At 38.0% G+C, this 12,843-nt stretch overlaps 1 long non-coding RNA gene across 22 annotated transcripts in view; it reads right to left on the bottom strand.

Moving 5' to 3' along the window:
• Positions 1–12,843, bottom strand: part of LOC309637018 — a 277,223-nt gene that overhangs the window by 19,199 nt on the left and 245,181 nt on the right. For 2 of the 22 annotated variants that reach the window (XR_014250363.1, XR_014250364.1), the window contains exon 1: positions 3,673–12,291. The exons of the other annotated variants lie outside the window; for them this stretch is intronic. This is a non-coding gene — a long non-coding RNA (uncharacterized lncRNA). Of the gene's footprint in view, positions 1–3,672; positions 12,292–12,843 lie in introns of those variants that run through there. 22 annotated transcript variants of the gene reach the window in all.

Below are 12,843 nucleotides of genomic sequence, written 5' to 3'. Positions count from 1 at the left end.
TTCTAAAGATGCATCCTTGGGGGCTGGAGGCACCTCTCACGGGAGAGCTGGATGGAGCTTGTCTACTCCAGCCCATAAACTCTAAATGTGCTTTAGATGTGAACTATCTAACTTCTGTTGGCAAGAGACCCTCGTCAATTGACAAAAACACTCCTTACTGTTCTTCCTAGGAAGGTGAGGAAGAGGAAGCTTAGTTATGCACTGTTTGGTTAGCAATGCCCTTTTCCTAAAGCAATGACACTTTGAACTGGTAGGGAGCAGTGTCTGGTACAGGCTATCTGTAGTTCACGTGGTCTCAAAAGGAGTCATCTGGCAGATTTTATACCTCAAACCCGCTCCAAGGGTCTCAGACTGAGTAATGTCAAGCTAAATAGTTGGATTTTGGCTCAGTGAAAAAACAATTTTTTTTTTGCTTTCCTTGAGCCTTTTAGGATATTAGGGAAAATCAATGGTGAGATAATCCTTCAGTATATATATTTAACAACATTGTTTGATATAAATATATAAAACAATTCTCTTGTCTCCTTATGCCTCATCAGATGAGTTTCAGAGGACTTTTCCAGGTTTCTAGCTTAACTCCACAGAGGGGAGTTTATCTGATGGACCCATGTGGTTTGTGAAGTTCTCTGAAAGATAATCTACTGTCCATTGCCTTGTGGCCCGACTCTCCCAATTTGTAGGAAGTACGTCTCAATAGTCTTTAGGGTCTAGAAAAATAAAAGAGAAAATCTTTCATTCCTGTTAATAGTGGGTAAACTGAGAAAGAGAGAGAGGGAGAGGATCAAGACCCTTCTAAAAGGTGAGATCCCTATTACCTGTGCAGTAAGAGAATTGAACCCAACATTATAAAGATCATTATTCTTGGCTTATGTGTGTCATCTAAGAGCCAAGTTCTATTTTGGTCTAGGCTTCCTGCTATTCAGTCATTAGGTTTAGGCTGGCAAGAAAAGAGGCATATTTCCACCCGCTGAGACTTTGGAAGACTGAGATTGCTAGGCTGAGAGTCTAGAGATGATATGCAACCAAGGATACAGGCTAGGGACTTGGTCTTGAGTTTGCATATTTTTTGAAACTGCTACAAAGCCTGGAGGTTGTGAGGGAAAGGAGAGAGGTGGCGGAAGGGTAAAGCTTTGGAAGCCAAGAGTTCTTATCTCACATTCAGTCCTGTGGATGCCATGGTTCTCAGAGTCATCTTTGCTGACCAAAGTCATGCTCTTTAGAAGACTCGGCCCCTTTTATTGTGTTCTGGATCTCTGAGCACCTCCCAGTATACTATTTTGTACTATACAGTACTTTCTCCCTATAAAGGAGAGAGGTATCCATCCAGGGCAATGACCCATCATCAACAAGAGATTGAACTACGATTCAGATTTCAAGGTTTCCAGTCAAGCTCCTAATACTGCCCCTCACCTTTCCATTAATAGTCATAAAGTTAAGACACACTCCTTCTTCACGTTCAGACTTTTCGGATCTTTTAAAGCTGTTTTAGTTCTAAAGATTTAGGACAAGGCGAGGAGGAAGCAAATATCCTCATGTCATTATTCCCCTTTCATAGTTGGGAACCAAGGGCCATTCGTGGCTCAGTACATTTCCCCAAGAAGGTGTTTAGAGCACCAAGAATAGAATCTAGGTCTCTCAACCCAGCTGTTGAGAATGAACCACCGCAAGTTCAGTCAGAGTGAGTTTGTGTAAACCCAAGGTATCGTTAAGAATGATCATGCCCTGTGCACCTTGGTTTCCCCCATTATTAACTAACGACAGCGCAGTCGGGAAGGGTTTCCAAAAGATACGATTATGTCTACTTGAGCATTTGTAAAATAGATGAGTTTCAAAAGCACTGAGCGTGCAGAATTAGTAAAACTGAAAGAATACAGAAACACTTTGAAACACGTTTTGGGGACTGAGGGGCAGCGGCAGTATCAGAATTCCTGCTGAGATGAAAACAGAGAGCGATGAATAGGGAGTGCTCTGGGAAGAAGCCGAGGAATAATTTAAGGGTGGAAACTGCTACCTCAGAGATTTTAAACTTGGCACATCCAACACTTCTCAAGGAGTCTCTCCATGCTACAACGAGCAATGACATGAGGACCACAGAGAACTAAGTCAGAGGGAGCCGGCTCGCCTTCTGCGGTCTAATGCTTCGCCCTCCAGGAATGTTGGATGGTGCGCTCCAACGCAGGCTGGCCCAGAGAAAACCAACTACAATTTGAGGCCAACCTGCATTCCCAAACTAGGGGAGGTTGAGTAAATTCTTTCGGCCTTCCTAGGTCTTTAAAGATTCACTGTGATATTTTGACTATCTACCCCAAGACTGCTGGACTGTTCAGTTTATGGGCCTTGGGGTCTATATGCCCGGCTCTGCAAGGGATTTACCTGCACATGTGCTGATTTTGTTTCTACTATGCTTAGAACTCTGCCTGCCATGTAATAGGTGCTTTACAAATTACCGTTCATTCTGTACTTTTCTGGGAATTTAATATAGTCTAGGGCCATAATGTCATGTAACACAGACCTATCAACTGGTGATACAGAGACAAGCAACCTCTAGTTGATGATTTTCCTCTCCTGCCATGAGCTTAGTGACTCAAAATCCATATCTTAAAATGTATGGAAAAGAGAAAAACGTTCTAAGGTAAGGAAGGAGGAAAAAGAATTTCAAAAATTAAACAAAAAATCTGGCTGGTGTTTAGATTCTATTTAAAATGTTAATAATGCTTTGGGTGTTTCTCGGAAACATCTAGGTACCTAGTTGTCAATGTCTTTTTAAAAGCAAAGTAAATAGAGAAAACAGATCAGAAAACTAAAGTAGGGAAGGACATACTTGGTGAACAGTATCTTCCCTCTAACCACATACCATATATATATATATATATAAAATAAAATAAAATCTCGGAGCCCTGATGACTATTTTTGACTGTGCAGTAAGAAATGATTGAAGGATCAGGAAACAGGAAACAGCTCTGTTCAGACAATTCACGGAGAACAAGCAAGGTAAGACCTGAGTGGACCTGAAGGTGGGGGAAAAATCCTACATAATCCTCCTCTTCTATTGAAAAGGGAGAGATTAGTCTGGAAAATACCACTGCAGAGAATGAACTTTTCTGTGCTGATGAGAAAGGAGAAGTAACACCCCATCTGCTGTCTTCCTTGACTCCTTTGGATGACTTCAGTCTCTCTTTCCCCAGTGGCCCCCAGCACTGGGAGTGACTGTGGCGCACACTCTGTGTGTACCTATCCCACTGTACCATGACTGTCACAAGGCAATCTCTCAGTAAATGCTGAATATAAAATGAGGAAAGTCAACTGGAAGATCAAATTTAAGAACTATAGGATAAAGTGCAAATGCAACCACGTCCATAATAAACACAGAAAGGCGGGAGTTCAATTGGATCCAGTTTCTGGGCTGGGTCTTATGGGACAAGAAGGGGCAAAGAAGAGGCTCTGGCCACCATGAATCCTCTGTCCTCTGTGAAGATATTAAAGCCCTGCTGGCCAAGATGTGCACACAGAGTTGGAATCTGGCCCTGGGGAAAATCAAAGACTTACACACCCTTGTCCGGTCTGCTTTCTTGAACTTCAGGTTCTATTTCTGGTTATAGGGGTCCTGAGACAGATGAACCAACGGAAAGAATACAGAATTGAAAGTTAAAGAGACATGAGTTCTCTGCTTACCTCTGTCACAGTCACCTCGGACAAGACATTTCACCTCTCAGATCATTAGCTCCCACAACTATAAAATGAGAGGATTGGATTGGATGAATTCTGAAGTCCCCTCCAGGGAAATTCTAGAATTGCCTAGTCCCTCTCTCTGTCTAGATTCTATTACCCTACAAGAACATTGTCTTAATGGTTATGATATACATGGGATTTGGATTTAGAAAAGAAAGAGAATATCTTAGCTGATGTTAAAAACAATTTAAAGTCTGAATATACAAAACAAGAGAAGAAAAATGTTGAGTCTCAATATGGGGGAATTCACCATACCAGACTGGGTCGAGAAAAGGGGATGCCCATTAACTTGTCTCCAAAATCTCCTGATCATTGAGTGGAACAAAGAAATTTTGACAAGATTCTTGGGCAGTAAGAAAGCATGTTGTTGGAAAGGGGCAAGAATCAGTATCCATTCCATTTCATAGTCAAAGAAACTGAAGTTCAGAAAGGATGGATAACTCACTCAAGATCACACTGTGAAGGTGAAGTCATGCCTGACTCCCAGGTATCCTGTCTCCACCCAAGTATGTTGTTCAAATTTGTCCATGAAGAAACCATCACTGCTTCCGATAAACATGAGAACATGGCGCCCCAGCCCAGCAGAACTGTCTCCTGGCCACCTTGACTTTCATGCTAAAATCACACCTGCTAAAAATTTCTGTAATGTGGTCACTAGAGAAAGTGACCACACAAATGACACAGAGACTCTTCAGAAGATTTCTTGTGGTCACAGACACTTCCACTGGCCTGGGGTTAGGAAATCTGGTTTACATTCCTTTTTCTCTCATTTTAGGATCTTGTAACCAATTGCCTTCTTTAGGAGTCAAAAGACTTATAAGAGAAACTTATAAAGTGTAAAATGACCCAAATCAATGTATATAAAACATTATGAGAAGAATTTTTTGTCTGGTATTACTAGTTATCTAAAGAAACTACTCTTATCTACTTTTTAAATGTGTGTGTGTACATATACACACAAACACATATATATTTTAAATGTGTGCATATATACTTACACACACATTTTAAATATATATTAAAATATATATGATAGTTTTAACACACACAATATACCATTCTTATAGAATTATATATCTATGTATGTATATATGTGTGTATATGTGTATGTACATGTGTATATATACATATACACATACTTACATATACATATATACATATTTATATGTGTGTGTGTGTGTGTGTATATATATATATTTTTTTTCAGTCTAGCTGGGAAATCTGTTTCAAAATCAACTCCTGCTCTCCTTGGACTCGATATATAGCCAAGCAAGCCATTCTCGATGAACACACCTCCCTCCTGGAAAAGTCACAGAATAACTTTATTGATTTACCTTTACCCTTCTCCACATTTCTCTGCTGAAATGTTGTCTTAACTCTTAAATGTAAAAGGAAAAGGAAAAGAAAATTAAAATAAAGAGATTTGTTTCTTTAGGAGCATCTTTATCTTCTTATATTCTTATCTTCTAAAAAAATTTTTTTTTAAAGAACAGGCTACTTGTGTGGGGTATCTATGTAGTAAAGACAAGACAGGATGATATATTTCCCAAGGTTTTTAGGCAACAGATTTCTTTACACTGAAACCTGTGTTTTACACACAATGCTGGACCCAGTTCTACATAAACCTCTTCTTCTCCTCATTCTCTTATGACTTGGCCAGCCATCTTTGAAAACTGCCAAGACTTTTTGGCAAACAGTCCCTCCAACGTTTCAAAGAGCGTGCCCAATACATCAGAATATAGGGGATGTTTACCTCTCCTCATAGTGTTCTACCGCAAAAGATCCCAACAAGATTAAGTTTTGTAAATGTAGAAAATTCTTTACTTATTAAGATTTTAGGATCGTTGATGCAATTTAGAAGTTTCCCTGATGCAGTTTTAGAACTGTAAAGAGGAGCTCCTCCAGGCAGAGTCTTTTGGCCTCGATCTTTCAAGATTACTGGGGAAGGATAATCCAGAGCCTGCCTCTTATTCTCCTTTCAGCTTCTGAGCTGGCCTGTGCCCTGGATTCTGACTGTGGGGCAGGGGTGGGGTAAAGGTAGTAGAAAGAAACACAGCAGGGGGACACTGGGGGGCTTCAATTAAAAGCTCTAAAAACACCTTTTCCATTTTCTTCTTTTTTTCCCCTCAGAGTTAGCTCTACTTACTCTAATGGCTGAGTTCATAACAGACTAGCCAAATTTTTATTTCTTTCCATTCTTTTTTAGCATCCACAGCTTTTCCATGAAAGTGAAGGAAAGAGCTGACTTATTTACAACACAATCACAATCTGAGTCTTCACTTTTAAGTGAATAAAGATACCTAGTGAAATAAGTGGATTGTGACACAAATGAACTTATCTAGGAAACAGAGGCAGACTCACAGGCACAGGGAACAGACTTGTTGGTTGCCAAGGGGGAGGGGTTTGGGGGAGGGAAGGACTGGGAGTTTGGAGTTAGCAGATGCAAACTGTTACACACAGGATGGATAAACAGCAAGGTTCTACTGTAGAGCACAGGGAACAATATTCAATATGCTGAGATAAACCATAATGGAAAAGAACATAAAAAAGAATATAAATATATGTATAACTGAATCACTTTGCTGTATAGCGGAAATTAACACAGCATTGTAAATCAACTATATTTCAATAATTTTTTTTTAACTGAAAGCTTATGAGAACAAACCGTCACTCAGAAACTTAAGTACAGAAAGAAGATGAAAGCCTGAGACTAAAAAAAGTTAAAATGATGGCAATGCTGAGTGAACAATTTAGTAGAGCGATTATTAACAATACGACAAATATCTACTTCCAATGTACAAATGAAATACACTCAGAACCACAAAAGGACAGTGATGCTGCCCTGAGGTTTAATCACACGACCTTTTTTTTTGAGCAAAATACTTTTATTTTCCATGAATTTGCAAGCTTAAGTTTTAATTAAATGCCATTTTACTTTTGACTAACCCGTTTATCTTCTTTTCATTTTCTCGTTGCTCTGCACAGTTTGAATTAAAGACAGTAATTTGGAAGTGTTGTGGGTAAAAGTGGGTAGAAAAGCATGTTGAGAATTGGGTTATCTTGTTGAAATCAAGTTCACTTCTGTGTTGTGCAGGATGAAGAATGGGGAAATGTGTCCTAATATCTTGCTGTATCTGTCCCGACTCATTCCTTTCATAGGGCCTCAGCAGGGGAATTACATAGCAATGCAACTTGCATCCTGGTTTAATAGCAAAGTCTCTGGAGGACATTTCTAAGAACAGCCCCCCTCATGGCAAAGGAGCCAAGATTGAACACTGTAAGAGAAAACAGTTTCCTTAGGCAATATATTATAGGTTCTTTGTTGAAACTGGCAACAGTACTCCAGCTGCAGGCAAGAGGGTCCCTTCTGCCTCTGGATAAAAAGAACTGCAGAAGTTGGTCTTGTCCAGGCAGTGAAGAGTACATGTTCAGTTTCTAGGATCTAATAAATAGGAAGGTCTTTCTTGGGCTTCAGCAGCACCCAGATAGAACACAACAAAATCACCACAATTTGAAGCTACCATGTAAGAAAGTTCAGAACCTCACATCCGTCCATCCATCCATCCATCCATCCATCTATCCATCCATTTCTTTCATTTATTCAGCAAGATTTTAGAAAATACTCTCCTATGGACTGTGCTTTGCCTAAGCATAGTGTTAGGTGGGAAGGAAAAAGTGGTTACATTCTGCCATTCTTTTCTTCCCAGCTCCTACTCTTCCTATATTTCCCTTGATTTCAACTGCCTACTCAAAAATCTCAACTGAAAACAGCTTCCAAGGGGTCATGTATTTATGCCATTTTCTTCTTTCTTACCTCCATGTGGAATATCATCTGACCCAGGTTAGCATGATAAACATTATTAATTAATTCTAAGTCTCAACAACATACTTCCCTCAACAAATTTGAAGCTCAGACCACAAAGAAGCTATTATCTACTCCTTAAAGCAAGAAAGATACCCATGTTGATCTCTGACATTTAAAAGGTAGGGATGCTTTTTAGATTTTTTTTCCTCCTAATGTGAACAGCTCTGAGAGTATTTGCTACACTTTTTAGTCTGAAAAAACCTAGAGCTGTGGGTGCCTAAGGGAGTTATTCCAACCAAGACTAGAATTTCGAGAGAATTGATCCAGCTCCCTTGTCTGGTGCTTATAATACACGAAAGCATCACCCTCACCATGGCAGACCACAGGGAATGATCAGTGTGAATTGCTAAGTTGTCACCTCAGTGATGCACTGCAAACAGTTTCCCTGGAGAAGTAGCAAGTTCCTGACCACAGTATCGTATGCAAATAAATAAACAAATGCTATTATTGTTTTTTTTTTTTTTTCACATTGGGAAGACCTCAGAAACATCCTGTTTCAATTGACAGGCTGAAATCACAGATAAACTTCTTCCCGTCCCAGTTCTTTGGCTAAGATGTATTGGTAAAATGGTGCATTATTCATCTTTCTACTTGGGAAGAGCTGTGTTATCATAGGCAATCCAGATCTAGGTGACTTACAGAGTACTGTTGTGTTGAGAGAGAAAATAGACTGAAGATAGAAACATCTTAGTTGGCAGCAGCAGAGACGCTATATGATTGGATCTGGTGTTTGACCTATCTTGTACCAACGCATAAGGAGAAGGACTGCATTGTACAAAATAGCCCACAGATCTTTCTAAACAGAACCAATGTGAAACATCCATAAAGGTAAGATCAGCTGTCAGGAAAGATCCTCTTCTTTCACATCAAGTCATGGAAATTGTTTGAGTTATCATGGTCTTGGCCTCTTAATTTCCCTTATGCTATTTGGGTAGGGACTCAGGAACCAAGGATGCCTCCAATTAGCCAGAATGGTGGTAACTGATATCATCAAAAGAACGACAGGGTTGTAGACAAAAGGCTGATGAAGAATAGTGGGAAGACCACAGGGAGTTATGCAGCATACTTTGAGATAAGTCTCTTTTGGACCTTCTATGCTTCTTCTATTTCATGCCATAGGTGGAACATGTACCCAGGGAATATTTTGTAGTTTTTCCAAACTTACAATGATTCCAGTGCTCAATTAGGGGGACCACAGAATATTCTACTCTAGCAAAGTTTAAAGGGAACTTGGGAAAATCCATCAAGTGTCTTGCAGAAAACCAAATGGGCAAAAGTATGATTGAAACCAAGAACATGGATGATGGGATCATTCAGACTTGGGTCTGAAACCCAGATCTGCCACTTAATAACTTTGTGGGCTTGGGCAAAGTACTTAACTTTTCTGAACTTCAGATTCCTGATCTGTAAAATGAGGATGATAATATCTTCTATCCCTAATTATTTTAAGGTTAAATGAGATAAGGAATATAAACTGTTGATCACAATGTCTGGCACATAGTAAGTACTCAATAATGTTAGTTCCTTTATTTCTCTTCCTTTATTAATGCATGCTTTCCAAGTTTCCATTTAACCTCTCTTCTCTGAGTTCATAGAATACTGATTTTTCTGTACTGTGCAGAGTCTATTCAATTTAATAGTTTAAAAAACTATTCTAAATATAAGACATAGAAGGAATATGAACATTGAATAATACTTGCCATTTTTGCAAAAGATGCTCATTGTCTACTGGGGAAATTAGACACATGCTTGTGTAACTATAAATTAGACAACAACAGATGGAATAATTTGATAACTTAAATTGGGATGGAGGGTCATCTATTATGTGCCAAGCACCATAAAAGGTGGCAAAGACTCAAAGATATATAGGATGCAATCATCGAACTTCAGGGATCTTAATTTAGCATAGGAAGAGATATATGAACAGACAACCTCAAAGGAAGGTGGAGAGGACAAATGATACTAGATAAAGTAGTGGCGCAAAGGATGAGAAATCACTTCTAATGGAGGTATCAGGGAAGGTTTCACAGAAGAGAAAATATCTAGGTTAGATAAATAAAAATAAGTAGGTTAGAACGTAAATAAAATTGAAAAATTCACTGAAAAATACAACTTACCAAAACTGACACAGGTGAAACAGAAAATCTAAATAGCCTTATATCTATTACAGCAATTAAATTCACTATCTAAACCTCTCCACAGAGAAAATGCCAGATCCAAATGGTATCACTGGTGATTTCTATCAAATATTCAAGTAAGAAATAACATTAATCTTAGAAAATTCTTCCAGAAAACAGAGAAAAAGAGAACACTTCCAAACTGAATTTTTACCAAAATTGGATAAATAAATTACAAGGCAATTACAGACCAATATCCTTCATGAACATAGACTGAACATAGATGTAAAAATCCTTAATAAAATTTTAATAAAACAAATCTAACAACATAAAAATACATCATTACCATTAGAATTTATTCCAGGAATGTAATAATGGTTTTATTGATACATTTAAAATTCAATCAATGTAATTCACCATAGTAATAGGATAAATGGAGAAAAGCATATTATTATTTCAATAGGTGCAGAAAAATCATTTGACAGACTTCAACACCCATTCATGACAAAAAAAAAAAAAAGAAAAAACTTTCAGCATATTAGGAATAGAAATAAATTTTCTCAATCCGACGAGGGGCATTCTATAAAAAACCTATTGTCAGCATCATCCTTGATAGTTAATTATAAAATTATTTTCCCCTAAGATTGGGAACAAGGTAAAGATGCCTGTGCTTACCACTTCTAGTCAGCATTTCATTGGACATCCTAGCAATTTATAATAAAGCAAGAAAAATAAAAGGCATGGATAGAAAAAGAAGTAAAATTGCCTCTATTTTTAAGGGGCATGCTTCTTGATGTAAAAAATCCTAAAGGCATCTACATAGCAATGACCAGAACTAATAGCTGCGTTTAGTAAAATCACAAGATACAAGATTAATACATACAAGTCAATTATATTTTTATACACTAGCAACAAATCATTGGAAATGAAATTTTAAAAATCCATTTATAAGAGCATCATAAAACATAAACTACTTAGGAATAAATTTTCAAACATAGGTGCGTAGTGAGTTGGATTGTGGCTCCTAAAATATATGCCCACCTGGAACCTCAGAATGTAGTCTTTTGGGGGGAGAAAGTGTCTTTGCAGTTGTAAGTAAGGTAAAAATATTGAGATGAGATCATCCTGGATTAGGGTGGTCCCTAAATCCAACAACAGTATCCTTATAAGAGATAGAAAAGGAGAAGACACTGAGACATAGAAGGAGAACACGAGGTGAAACGGAGGCAAGAAACTGGCTAAGGAACGCCAAGGATGTCTGGCAGACACCAGAAGCTAGGTATGGAATGGTTTCTCCCTCAGAGTGTCCAGAGGAACCAACCTGCCAATACCTTGATTTTGGACTTTTGGCCTCCTGAACAGCGAAAATAAATTTGTTATTTTCAGCCAAGCAGTTAGTGATAATTTATAACAGTAGCTCTGGGAAACTAATACAATGTGTAAGAGCTTACAGTGAAAATGGCAAAATACTGCTGGGAGAAGTTAAAGACCTAAAGAAGTGCAGAGACATACCAGGTTCATAGACTCGAAGACTCCAATATCACTGACATGTCAATTCTACACAAACCTAGCTAGAGATTCAAAGTAATCTCAGCAAGTCAGCCCCCCCCCCTTTTTTTTGCAAAAATTGACAAGTTTATTCTAAAATTAATATCGAAACACAAAGTTTCCAGAATTTTCAAAGTAATTTTTAAAGAACAGAGGTTTTATACTACTTTATTTCAAGATTTACTATAGAGGTATAATAATAAAGGCAGTGTGGTACTGGAGCACAGAATAGACCTACAAACCAATGGAACAGAATAGAATCCAAAATAGATCTACACTTTATATGGTCAACTGATTTTTTGACAAAAGTGCCAAGGCAACTCAACGGAGGGGGTGGAGTCATTTCAACAAATGACGCTAGAACAAGATAACTGTATAGAAAAGAAAGAACATTGACCCTTATTTCATAACACATACAAAAATGATCTCACAGTAAACAATAGACTTGAATATAAAAGCTAAAACTATTAATCTTTTAGAAGAAAATATAGGAGAAACTCTCTGAAACTTTGGGGGTAGGCAAAGATAAGAAAGAGAACACTTTCAAACTGAATTTTTACTAAAATTGGATAAATAAATGACAAGGTAATTACAGACCAATACCTTTCATGAACATAGATTGAACACAGATGTAAAAATCCTTAATAAAATTTTAATAAATCAAATCTAACAACATAAAAAAAAAACCACATTATTACCAATTAGAATTTATTCCAGGAATAAAAGAACTGTAAGAGAAAAGATTCAATGAATTGGAATTGATCAAAACGTAAATCTTTTGCTCTTTAAAAGACACCATTAACAAAAGGAAAATACACACAATAAATTGAGAGAAAATATTTGCCATGCATATAATATGACAGATTGGTATCTAGTTTGTATATATAAGGACCTCTCATAACCGAATAATAATGACAACCTAATAAAAAAGATAAAAATTTAAACAAACTCTTCACAAAAGAAGATATACAAATAAGGACATGAAAAGATGTTCAAAGTCCTTAGTCATCAGGGAAATGCAAATTAAAATCACAAGGATGGGCTTCCCTGGTGGCGCAGTGGTTGAGAATCTGCCTGCTAATGCAGGAGACGCGGGTTCGAGCCCTGGTCTGCGAGGATCCCACATGCCGCGGAGCGGCTGGGCCCGTGAGCCACAACTACTGAGCCTGCGCGTCTGGAGCCTGTGCTCCGCAACAAGAGAGGCCGCGACGGTGAGGGGCCCGCGCACCGCGATGAGGAGTGGCCCCCGCTTGCCACAACTAGAGAAAGCCCTTGCACAGAAGCGAAGACCCAACGCAGCCATAAATAAATAAATTTAAAAAAAAATTAAAAAAAAAAAAATCACAAGGAGATACTGAACCACTACATGCTCATTAGAACAGCTACCTAAGGTAGGCTACAAGGATGTATTGTACAACACAGGGAATACAGCCACTATTTTGTAATAACTGTAAATGGAGTGTAACCTTTAAAATTGTATAAAAAGCAAATAAAAATTAAAAATTAAAGACTGACAATAACAAGTTGTGACAAGAATATTGAGAAATTGGAACTCACACATGCTCTTAGTGGGAATGTAAAATG

The sequence above is a fragment of the Balaenoptera physalus genome (genome assembly GCF_965194825.1).
Source record: "Balaenoptera physalus genome assembly, chromosome: 10".
Classification (NCBI taxonomy): Eukaryota; Metazoa; Chordata; class Mammalia; order Artiodactyla; family Balaenopteridae; genus Balaenoptera; species Balaenoptera physalus.
The sequence above is the reverse complement of the archived record's forward strand: the minus strand, read 5'-3'. Positions and strand labels throughout refer to the sequence as shown.